Raw genomic sequence first — 11,870 nt, 5'->3', positions numbered from 1 at the left:
TTCTTTGTCTCCTGTCCATTTTCATATCTTTCATTTTCTGAGCATGCTTTTTTAATATCATCAGTCAGCCAGACAACTGATAAATGAAGTGTTTATAAACTGATTATGGACCCTATTCTCTGGACAGCAGGTGAAATTCCATCTTTGTTTTTGAGTGCACAAGCTAATATAACAACATGCATTGAATAAATACCTTTTATTATTAAAAATAGCCTAAAGCACTTTGTAAAAAAAAGCAACTAGTCAAAATGGATACCCAAGCTGGGTGAAAATAAAGAAAATGAGGAAGAAAAAGAGGTTGTGAACTTTCGAGATAGGATATGGGTCTAGTTGTCTGAACACGTGGAATCATAGAAACCCTACAGTATGGAAGCAGGCCGTTTGGCCCATCGGGTCTGCACTGACACTCCAAAGAGCATCCCATCCAGCCCCACCCCATCCCTGCAACCCTGCATTTTCAATAGGTAATTCACCTAGCCTACACATCCCTGGATACTATGGGTAATTTAGCATTGCTAATCCATCTAGCCTGTAGAGCATTGGACTGTGGGAGGAAACAGAGCACCCACACAGACACAGGGAGAATGTGCAAACTCCACATAGGCAGTCGCCCAAGGCTGGAATTGAACCTGGGTCCCTGACGCTGTGAGACAGCAGTGTTAACCACGTGCTGCCCTGTTAAGGTAAAGTATAAAACACAGAGGATTTTAACATCAAATAGTTAAAGGATTGTAGGGCTAAAAGAGGTTACAGATTAGCAAAGAGTGAAGAATGAACTTGAGACATTAAAGGACCAGGAAGTAATGTAAGGTGGGAAGAACAGGTATACTAAGTGTGTAAGATAGGATACAGAAAACAGAATATTGAATGAACTGAATTTTGTGGAGGATAGTGGATATAGATTTGGTCAGGGGAGCATTAAAATAGTTGAGTTTGCAGGTTCAAATTCATGGATGAGGGTTTCAGCAGCAGATGGACTGAGAGGTGGAAGCAGATATTCTTAATGAAGAGGATAGGTTAGAAATTGAGTTCTGAGGAAAATAGGTTGTTAGTTTTATGTTTTGTATAGCCTATGAAGCTGGTCAGAGAGGGTGATAGTATTGATGTAAATTGCATAATGGAAAGAAGTTAAATACAATTCTGGTGTACAAGGAGAAATAAATTACACTAGGTTAATGTGTCAACATTCTTAGATCAATAATGAGTTATCCATGGAGTCAAGTGACAAGTTGTTTCTAAGACAAATCATGTGAATGCAGAGGTAAATCAGACCAGTTTATGGCCAAATGATATAGATTGAACAGACTTCACTGAGTGGTGCATTTACAAATCCTAATTGATGAGAATTAGCTCGATTCAGTGAGGTAAAAACAATGACTGCAGATGCTGGAAACCAGATTCTGGATTAGTGGTGCTGGAAGAGCACAGCAGTTCAGGCAGCATCCAAGGAGCAGCGAAATCGACGTTTCGGGCAAAAGCCCTTCATACCGGCTCACTCCCTTTATTCCTGATGAAGGCTTTTGCCCGAAACGTCGATTTCGATTCAGTGAGTTATCTTCTGCCTGATTTTCTCAGAGAATACAGGTAACTGATTCGCTGAAAGTTGCTAGTGGGAAATATTACATGTTCAGCTTTCACAGATTCCTTGAAGTGTTAGAGCAAAGTGGATGGTCATTCTGCTAGTCAAATCTAACGTTTCTTCAAATGGGTGATGCACCTAGTGCCACTCCCTGCCTTCTCCAAATGGCCCTGCATATTCTTCTTTTTCAGTTAATAATCCACTTGCCTCTTGAAAACCTGAATTAAACCTGCCTCCACCCACTCTCAGGTGGTGTATTCTACCTCTTTGCCATTTGTTGATGGAAAGGATTCTCCTCATGTCTCTATTGCATTTCTTGGCAATCACAGTAAATCAGTGACTCCTCAATCACAGCCCTTCCAGCAGTGGGAACAATCTTTCCTTAGCCACTCTGTCCAGGTCCCTCATGATTTTGAGAATTGACTCTCAAACTTCTCTTTAAAGGAAGAGTCTCAACCTCTCCATTCTATCTACATAAATGAAATTCTTCATCCGTGAAACCATTCTTATGAAATTTGTTTGCATTGTTTCTAATGACTTCACCACTTTTTCCTGAAATTTTATGCCCAGAACTGAACACAGTACTCTAACTGAGGTCTAACAAGTGTCTTGCGTAAGTTCAGCAAAACCTCTTTTTTCCTGTACTCTATGTCCGTGCTAATAAAACTCAGGATACTGTATACTTTATTCACCACACTGTTAACCTATCATGCCATCTTCAATAACTTGTGCATTGTTCTCTGGCCATGCATCTGCTTTAGAATTGTGCTTCTTATTTGATATTGCCTTTCCATGTTCTTCCAAATAAAATTAATCACTTTACACTCCTCTGCATTACATTTCGCTTACCACGTGTCCACCTATTCCACTAATCTGTTCTTTTAAATTTCTACACCTCCTCCATTCATAATGCTTCCATGTTTCTTATCTTCCACAGGTTTTGAAACCATTCTCTGTAAGTCAATGACGAGGTCATTAATGTATATCAGAAAAAATAAGAGTTCTAACACTATCCCTGGAAAGCTCTGTTATAATCCTTTCTCAGTTGAAAAAATAATCATTGCTTTTTGTTTCATATGACTCGACCAATTTTGTCTCCATGTGGCTATAGTCCCTTTTATTCCCTGGGTTATAATTTTATTCTCCAGTCTCCTGTATGGCTCTACAAAACTAAATCTTAAAAGATCAAATGAAATATTGAAAACTCTTTCAAACTATTACACATAGAGATTCAATGCACTATGTTGAATCCTTTGGACAAATCCAGTTTTAAGATTGCTGCAGATCAGCTGACTCAAACACAGTTAGAATATCAGTAAAAGATACAGTGAGAAACTGCAGTGATTGATACTTTGATATGTAGCAGACAAGTTATACAAATATTTGTTAAAAAGAAAAGTTTACTAAAATAGTATTGGATGAAAACATATTTAGAAACAAAACAGAAAATGCTCAAAAAGCGCAGCCAGCCTGGCAGCATCTTTGGAGAGAAATCACAGTTAACTCTAACAGTATTTTTGGTTTTTACAGAGGGACTTTGATTATTCCAATATTGATTATCTGAATTTTGGATTATCTGAACAAGATTGCAAGGTCTCGATGCTTGGCTAAACTGTGTTATCTGGCATTTGATTATCTGAACAAAATACTCCCTGCCTATGTCATTCGGATAATTGAGGTTCTTCTGTATTTGAAAAAGTATTCAGATGGTTTTGTGTTCCATCATGGTTGATTTCTTCTTAGTTTCTGATGAAGAGCTTATGCTTGAAACATCAACTCTCCTGCTCCTCGGATGCTGCCTGACTGTCTGTGCTTTTCCAGCACCACACTTTTTGACTCTGATCTCCAGCATCTGCAGTCCTCATTTGCTTCTTCTTAGTTCATTACAACATCAGAAAACTGCAATGTAGTAGTTAATGTTTCAACTCTAATTGTTCTGAAGAAGTTATACCAAATTTGAAACATACTTGTCTTTCTCATTCCACAGATGTTGCCAGACCTGCTGAGTTTCTCCAGCATTTTCTGGGTTAGTTTCACATTTCCATCAGCTGCACTATTTTGCTTTTAATCAAAGATTCTGATTAATGTGGAGTCCCAGAATATTGATGCAGGATTCAATTATGGTGCTGCCATTATACATCAAGGGGGCTGTGCTTAGACTTTCCCTGATTTGGGATGTTCATTGCCTGGCATTTATGTAGCATGAATACGATCTGCCGCCAATCATTCTGAGCCTGGTGTTGCGTAGACCTTCAGCAGCACAATACCTACAAGGGAGCTCTTAAATAAAACCCAAGCAGTATCAGTTTTATTTTTGTGGTCTTAGGTTTAATGGGATATGGAATTGCCATCATATTGATTCCTGCACTAATGCTTAAGTGACAATATTTCTTGTTTGTATGAGAACTAGAAAGGATAACAATCAGTAAGATGAACACATCAGAATCACAAGATATGTGGATTAGAACTGATCTGGTTTAAATAGAAATCTAGATCTTGTTTGTTGTAGCACGCAAAACAAAGCAGGCAGATACCACCGATAATTCAGATAGCTATCAGTCAACAATGATGAAGAAAAGTTGAACATCCTGGATTGTAAATCGTTACACAGTCTCAGAAAGAATGCCATTTTTGGGGAATAGTTGAAATATTCTATGTTCTTCCAATTAATTGTACAATTTTATGAACTGTAAAGTTGCCTGCTTAGAGGATTCTTCTCTAATTAGGCTCCAGTTTGCAAATAAAGCTACAACTATGAAAACAGGACGACAGGAAGAAGACAAATGGAGGGTAGTTCCTTCACATCAAACAAATAACATTGGAACAAAAGCAAAATACTGCAGATGCTGGAATTCTGAAACAAGCACAGAAAATGCTGGAGAAACTCAGCGGGTGTGGCAGTATTGATAGAGAAAGAAAAACACTGTTAACATTTCAAGTCCTTAAGTCCATAAGACCAAAAGACTTAGGAGCAGAAATTATTCCATTCAGCCCATCGAGTCTGCTCTGCCATTCAATCATGGCTGCTAAGTTTCTCAACTCCATTCTCCCACTTTTTCCCTGTAACCCTTGATACTCAGGAACTTACCTATCTCAGCCTTAAATACATTCAATGACCTGGCCTCCACAGCCTTTGGTGGCAATGAATTCCATAGATTCACCACTCTCTGGCTGAAGAAGTTTCTCCTTATTTCCGTTCTAAAACGTCTTCCCTTTACCCTAAGGCAGTAAGACTTTTCTTTAGATAATAACAGAATCCCGTAAATTAATAAGTTGTCAAAAATAAATTAAGCACTATTAATATAACCAATACAAAGAGAAAGTTAACCATGAATACGTTTGTTTGCAAATTAACTTCCTGCTTTTACTAATGTTGTTGTACAACATAAAGAGATGGCTTTTCGTTTGTAACCTTAGTGTGTGCAGTTAAATTAAATCTGAAAAAATATTTCTACAGTTCTACTATTTGAAAAATATTTTTTGGCCATTATTTATGATAAAGCAAGTCACAGTAGTATTTGAACTAGCAGTAAGAACTGTATCAATAGAAGCTTTGCTTCCTGCAAGTTTCTTTTTAAGCATTTCTTCATTTTTTTCCCCTTTGGGAATAGTATGGAAAGATTCCAAAGCTGTTCATCAGTTTGTTGAACTGTATCATGAACACTACTTGCAATGGTTAACAAACCATGGGCATGAGACATGAATTCAAAGCATCTACTACATACAAACTGACATGATCACTGCACCACAAGTTCTGCTCCCACTGGAGAAGGCAGTGATACAATCATAAGATTGAATGAAGAAGATTCTTTGACTTTTTTTCATGTTTAATCTTTCTAGAATAATAACCGTACATTCTTCCAGTTTTGTGGCATAAAATAGTTTATTACATCAACCCAATGACGCTTAGGCCCAACAATCCTCCTTGGCTATGGAGTTTTTGATCATCTTCTGTGCAAAGAAGTATCTTATGACGTCTGTTCCAAACGTGTCCTTTGAAACGTTGTATTTCTGGTTATATTTATGCTTTTGTTGTTGGAAATAGCATTGCTTGATACTTGTGTGAAGCAAATGTTGTCTGTTTATGATTAGCCCAAGCGTGGATGTTGCCTATAAGACTGTGGGCAGGCGTTGCTCCATTAATCAAGTAAGTGTGAATGGGCTGATCAACATGTAATTGTCTCAGTCCTGCCTTCTGTCTTTAGAATGGAGGGAAGAATGTTGATGATGCTGCTGGGATAATTTCTTGTTAGTAATATTTTAAATTAATCTGCACTTTGTGTTTATAATTTGCATTACCAGAATTATATAGGATTATTGTAAATATTGTCTTTTTATCCTTGATATGAACATTTCTCCCGTACTGATGCATGATTGGGCAGAATCTTGTGGAAGCAAAGGGTGTCAGGTGAAGAATCAGGCAGTTAGCAGCTAACAGCTGCCCTTGCCCCAGGATCAAGGGCCCCAAGGATAGAAGGATTGCCTAACCAGGAGCTCCTAGACAATTAGAAGCTGTCAGCTCCTCTCTATTCAGGAATGCCACAAAAAAAGAGAGGTGGTTGCTGCTGGCACTACACTCCCCTGAGGCTTCAGATCGAGGAGAGCCCAAGGCAACATGTCCAAGATGGCAAGAAGATAATTGCGGTACAGGAACAGATTGGATAAAGAGTTGGCAGCAAGGGCAGCAAATTGGCTATCAGCAGAAAGCCTTTCCTGGGCCCAGGTCCCTCAATCAAGCATTAATCAAGTGTCTTTGAAGAAGGGATTTCCACTCCTGCCCCCAGCATTTCTCTGTGCTGCTTCCTTCATATCAAGCTCCCCTGCCGTCCACTAGGTGAATACCAGCACTTTAGCACTTAGATGCAACTAGGCTGGAAAGCCATCTATTGGCATTTCTGCCACAGATCTAAAGGTGGGGGAGGGGTTATGGGGTCAGGAAGGTGGCACGACCTTGCTCACCATCCTTGCACTTGGTTAAACGACCCCTCACCACCAAGTTCATCATTGGAGAGGCACATTTTAGTCAAAAGTGAGGACTGCAGACGTTGGATCTGAGAGTCAAGATTAGAGTGGTGCTGGAAAAGCACAGCAGGTCAGGCAGCATCCGAGGAGCAGGAAAATCAACGTTTCGGACAAAAGCCCTTCATCAGGCACATGTTTGAGCCCATTAATGCATTGAAACAAGGACTGTTGTTTTTTCAAATATGAACTCCAACGTGCAAACTTATTGGGAGTGTACCACACCAATTCACTTCTATCGAACAGTTTTTTAAAAAATGAATTCAAATTCTCAAACATGTGCTGTTGGTGACTAAATTTACATAACTAGACTACTCAATCCAGGCTTCAGAATGACTAGTTTGGTAATTTAACCATTACATTATCATATTTGTGCTCTGATGTTATGCCTTGTTGCAAGCGTATCCACTCTACTGAAGACAGAACGTCATTTCACTCGAGGTATTCATTTACGGTAAAGTAAGCTCACAACTTTCACTCACAATCAGCAAAAATGAAGTGACTCAAAGGGACCAATTAAAATAGTACTGCAGCTGAAAAAGTATTCTTGTGGGTCTTTAGCATGAGTTTGTATTTTATGGTTATTATGGTTTATATTAATCATTTTAGACCGTTAATGCAGAGAGATTTATCTGTGGCTATTTCTAGCCACAGAACAAAGACTTCTATACGTGCCAAGGCTGTGCTGTCGTTCATATTAAAGACTATTGACAGACTCAATTCCTTGTGATCAATTTACTGACTGTGTCAATCCCTTTGGAATCTGGGTCTTCATTATGTCTGACAGACTTCTATTATTGTTTATATCAGGCAATACTCTCACAAGCCTGACTCTTCACACAAAACTATTAACTACTTATCTGTTAAATAATATGCAATTGTCACAACCCTTGCATCCAGGGAAGAGATTGAGGTGGGAAAGGGAGGTGTTTAGGTGACAATCCTTCAAGAGTGGATCTCCTACCTTTTATTTAATTTGTGTTTATTTGTTTCATTGATGGAAAACACGTCGCACTCAAAGGCCCACACCTGAACACCTCATATTAAATGAACAGAGTATGTTTTCTGTTTGAAATTTGACTTTATCCTGCATATCAATTCCATGACACATTCATTGTGCAATAATATGCCATACTCAAGAACAATGTATTCTATCAACAAATAAATGTTTATTGAGGCAGAAAACCTAAGTGCTTGTGGCTAGAACCTAAAGATATAACTGATTATTCGGATATTTATCATTTGATATTAAGGCCCAGATTTCTGAATATATTTCCAGCTGATCAAAGTATCTGGTCTGATCACCAAGCATGATGAATAAAAAAAATCCACGGTGGTCTACAGACAATTGATGATTTATGTTTTGTGGCAAAGTTCCTTAGAAATGCTGTAGGTAGGTGACATGAACTCAAAGGGCCTATGGTAGCCAGATCTACAAGAATCTGTAAAGAGAAAGATGGCCTCCATCCGAGTACTGTGGATGGTCACAAAGTCATCTACATTCAGAATTTGGGTAGAACACTTCAACTATGTTGTGGGACAAAGTTGGACTCTTACATTTCTCTGTGACTTTGGATATTTAACAGGAAATGATGTGGAGACATCCAGCCTTGTTTCAGCATCTGCGCATTTGCCCCAAAGCCAGAGCTTGTGGATCTAAGTCCCTCTTGAGGGACTGGACTCCAGAAAAGTCATCCTTTAGTAAGATACTTCAGCACAGAACTGAGGCAATATTTGACCGTCGGAGATCCTGTGCTTTTGCGGAGATATTTCACCAATAAGGGGATTGAAGCCCATGATGTTATTTTGAAGAGTCAGTGGTTCTAGTAACATTTATCATTCAATAAAACTAAAACAGATAATCTGTTCAGTAATCACATTGCTATTTGTGGGAACTTGCTGTTTCAACATTATGACAGTGGCCTCATTTCAAAAGTACTTCATGTACTGTGAAGTGCTTTGGGTGTGCTGGGGTTGTAAAAAGTTCTTGGATATCAAATCTGAATATTTTAAATCAGAACTGATGACTCAGATGCCAGTTACCATTTATGTATTAATAACCTGGGGATACTTAATGTTTTGATCTTGATTAGTGATAATGATTGACAGATTTCTTGAAAATGTATAATTTGTGCTGACGTGCAATTTGCATAACTCTTCAAAGTACATTTGTGTTCTGAATTCCAAAAGAGGGGGAATCTAAAATTGTAACATATATTACACACAAAAGACTAAAGAAGATTGAACTGTGTAGAAATCCAAAGTATCTTTGAAAGGCAATATCTCAGAGTGTGCTTTTCACAGTATAAGAATTTGCTTATGAAACATTGATGTGATAGCAATGCTGAGAAATAGATCTAGAAGCAACAGCAAATATCATGATCCATTTCTCCCACTGTTTTCAGACTGTGTTCACTGGACCATAAATTTTGGGAAAAATCCCATTTGCAGCAATACTCATGAATAAAATAATCTCACTTTTTCCTGAAGAATATCTTGTCATCACATGTGTGAGTATTATTTTCTCCTGTCAGAAATAATGATTCATGGCTTTTTTTTAAACATTGTGGTATGACCCCAGATAATATTAATACTGGACAAAAGATTCCAGAGAGAAATTTGGCTTATTACAACTAACCTTGTGACAAGGCAAGGAGCCAGAATCCAAAGGAGTATAAAAGTTTTAACTTTTAATTCCAAAATGTGTTTTTTTTTAAAATAGATGACTACTGCAGGTTTTAAAAATGACTGTAGATGTAAATTCAGCGATGTTATATGAACCTTCAGTTATCCAGCTCCCTGGGTCTCTGTAACTGACCAGAAATTTCTTCACATTGATTTTTATTCAAGCATATGCAAGGAAGGCATACCATGTGACAAACAGACTTTCCAAACAATACCTCACATAAGTTTTTATACCTTTATGTTATCTTGAGAATAGTTTACAAATACCAATCAAAAGTATACACCTGTTTGATGATGATTGATATCCAGTTACAATTAGTAGTTCTGGTGACTCCATTTATCTCAAATTATTGTACTCAACCAAATGCAGCACCCGCGTACTTGCCTACTCACAATATCAAATCACTTACAAAGCAGATGATTATACTATCCAGGTACATATTTTTGGTCCTTGACTGCTATCTTGAGTATTGATGTGTGACCACCTTAAGATTATCAAAGTTCCTCCTATAAAATTTTATTACATGCTTCCTTTCATCATCAGCAATGTCACATTCTACGACTGTCAGCACTTTCCTCTTGTAATGACACACCTGTAGAGTGTCAGAGAAACATCAAACAGAGAGAGAGAGTAATAACAGGAAGTGATAACAAGGGGGACGATTATACTCCATCACTGAGCAGAAAACGACCTCTTGTAGGGTTCTTTTGTGTTTTGCCTCCAGGAATATACAAAGGAAGGGAATTTAAGACTGACCACAACCTTGGCTTGTGTGTAAAAAGGTGTTCTACTCAACTGAGGCACCTATGTGCACTGGCCTAGGTTTAAGTACTAGTGTCCTGTGGAGGTCACAGTTGAAGACCCATCCACTAGTGACCCCTGCATTGCTGGTAAAATGATTCTCTTGCTCTGTGTAATAGAAGTTGGGTAGCTAGCTAGCCAGTGAAGCAAAATAGAGCCACAAAAGTACTCTCTTGCTCTGACTCTGTTGCCCTGACTCTCTTGCCAGCCAACTACTGTCAGGTAGAAACAAACAAAAGAATTTCAACTAACCTGCAAAATCCAGGAATCCCAAATTTGACTGTTCAGCTATTAACATTCCACTACCTATTGTTCGTGAATAATCCAGAGAAACTGATCTGTACAACATTTACATTTTGTCTCTTTTAGGATTCACTTCTTGTTCCTAATCTGTCTGTATATTTGTTGTGTTACTATTTCTACTTGCATTTAATTACTAATTAACTGATTCTTGTTAACTCAAGAAAACCTAGTTGAATTGGCTGCTTTTAAAAGCACAATTCGTTTTGTCTGTGAGAAAGGCATCCATAAGGGAGGGACTTCTTTACAACTAACTTTGTTGTGATCAACTAAGGGGGAGGGTCATTAAAGAAGGGGAGCTAATTCATCTTCCCTTTCCCGAGAGATTGATGATTTGTGTATCTATCTGGAACTGTAATAAGTTGAGGAACTTAGAAAGGAATCTGTTCATAACACTTGTTTCTTTAAAACCATGGAGTTCTATTACTGAGCCTATTCACAAGTGTCCACCACTTTTAACATAGAGTAAAACATTTATTAAATAAGAAACAAAAAACATTACTTACATGATACTAGACCAAAAAGTTGAAAAGGTTTCATTTCAAATGCCAGAGAGAGAGTTAAGCTCACATTACCCTTTCTCCTCATGAACATCCTTACAGCTTCAAATGTCAGTGAAGATTTACCACTATCTCTACACTGGGGCTTCTTACTCAGGCTGGCATGACCAGTTTCCTTTTGGCAAATTTCTATGTGCTCGCTAGATGCTTTTTTTCGGTAATGTGTGCATGAAGCATCTTCAACAAACTAAACTTATTATTGCTTTAACTTCAGAACAAACACATACAGACGAACCTCGATTATCCGGCAAGATTACAGGGTCACGATGCTTGGCTAAACTATGTTATCCGGCATTCAATTATCCAGAATTTGATTAAACAAATGAAATACTCCCTGCCTGTATCCTTCGGATAATCAAGGTTCTTCTGTATTCCCTTAATTCCTAGCAATTTCTGTTTTGCAGGACATCTGACCAGAGCATTTAATACTTCATACCAAGTACAACTGTTTACTAGATTGTTCTGAGACAAGCTTAGAGTGGTGCTGGAAAAACACAGCAGGTCAGGCAGTATCCGAGGAGCAGGAGAGTTGACGATTTGGGCAGGAGCCCTTCAGCCTCATTTCTGATGAAGGGATCCTGCCCAAAACGTCAGTTTTCCTGCTCCACGGATGCTGCCTGACCTGCTCTGCTTTTCCAGCACCACTCTAATCTTGTCTCTGATCTCCAGCATCTGCAGTCCTCATTTTTGCCTACTAGATTGTTCTGCCTATCAATATACCCATGTACACTGTAACTAGGCAATCGCCGCTTCTTTTTCTCTGTCTTTTTTTATGATGTGCTGAACTATTAACCCTTAGCTCTTCACTTGAAGGTTGTAAAGCTTCATTAAAATGCATGTAAACACAGCAGCTTCCAGTTTATTCAGCATCAATTGCCTAAGAACTCTAAAGATAGAGTCATAGAATCATAGAGATGTACAGCAT

This window comes from Chiloscyllium plagiosum, chromosome 10 (assembly GCF_004010195.1).
Source record: "Chiloscyllium plagiosum isolate BGI_BamShark_2017 chromosome 10, ASM401019v2, whole genome shotgun sequence".
NCBI classification, from domain to species: Eukaryota; Metazoa; Chordata; class Chondrichthyes; order Orectolobiformes; family Hemiscylliidae; genus Chiloscyllium; species Chiloscyllium plagiosum.
This window is presented reverse-complemented; position numbering follows the sequence as displayed.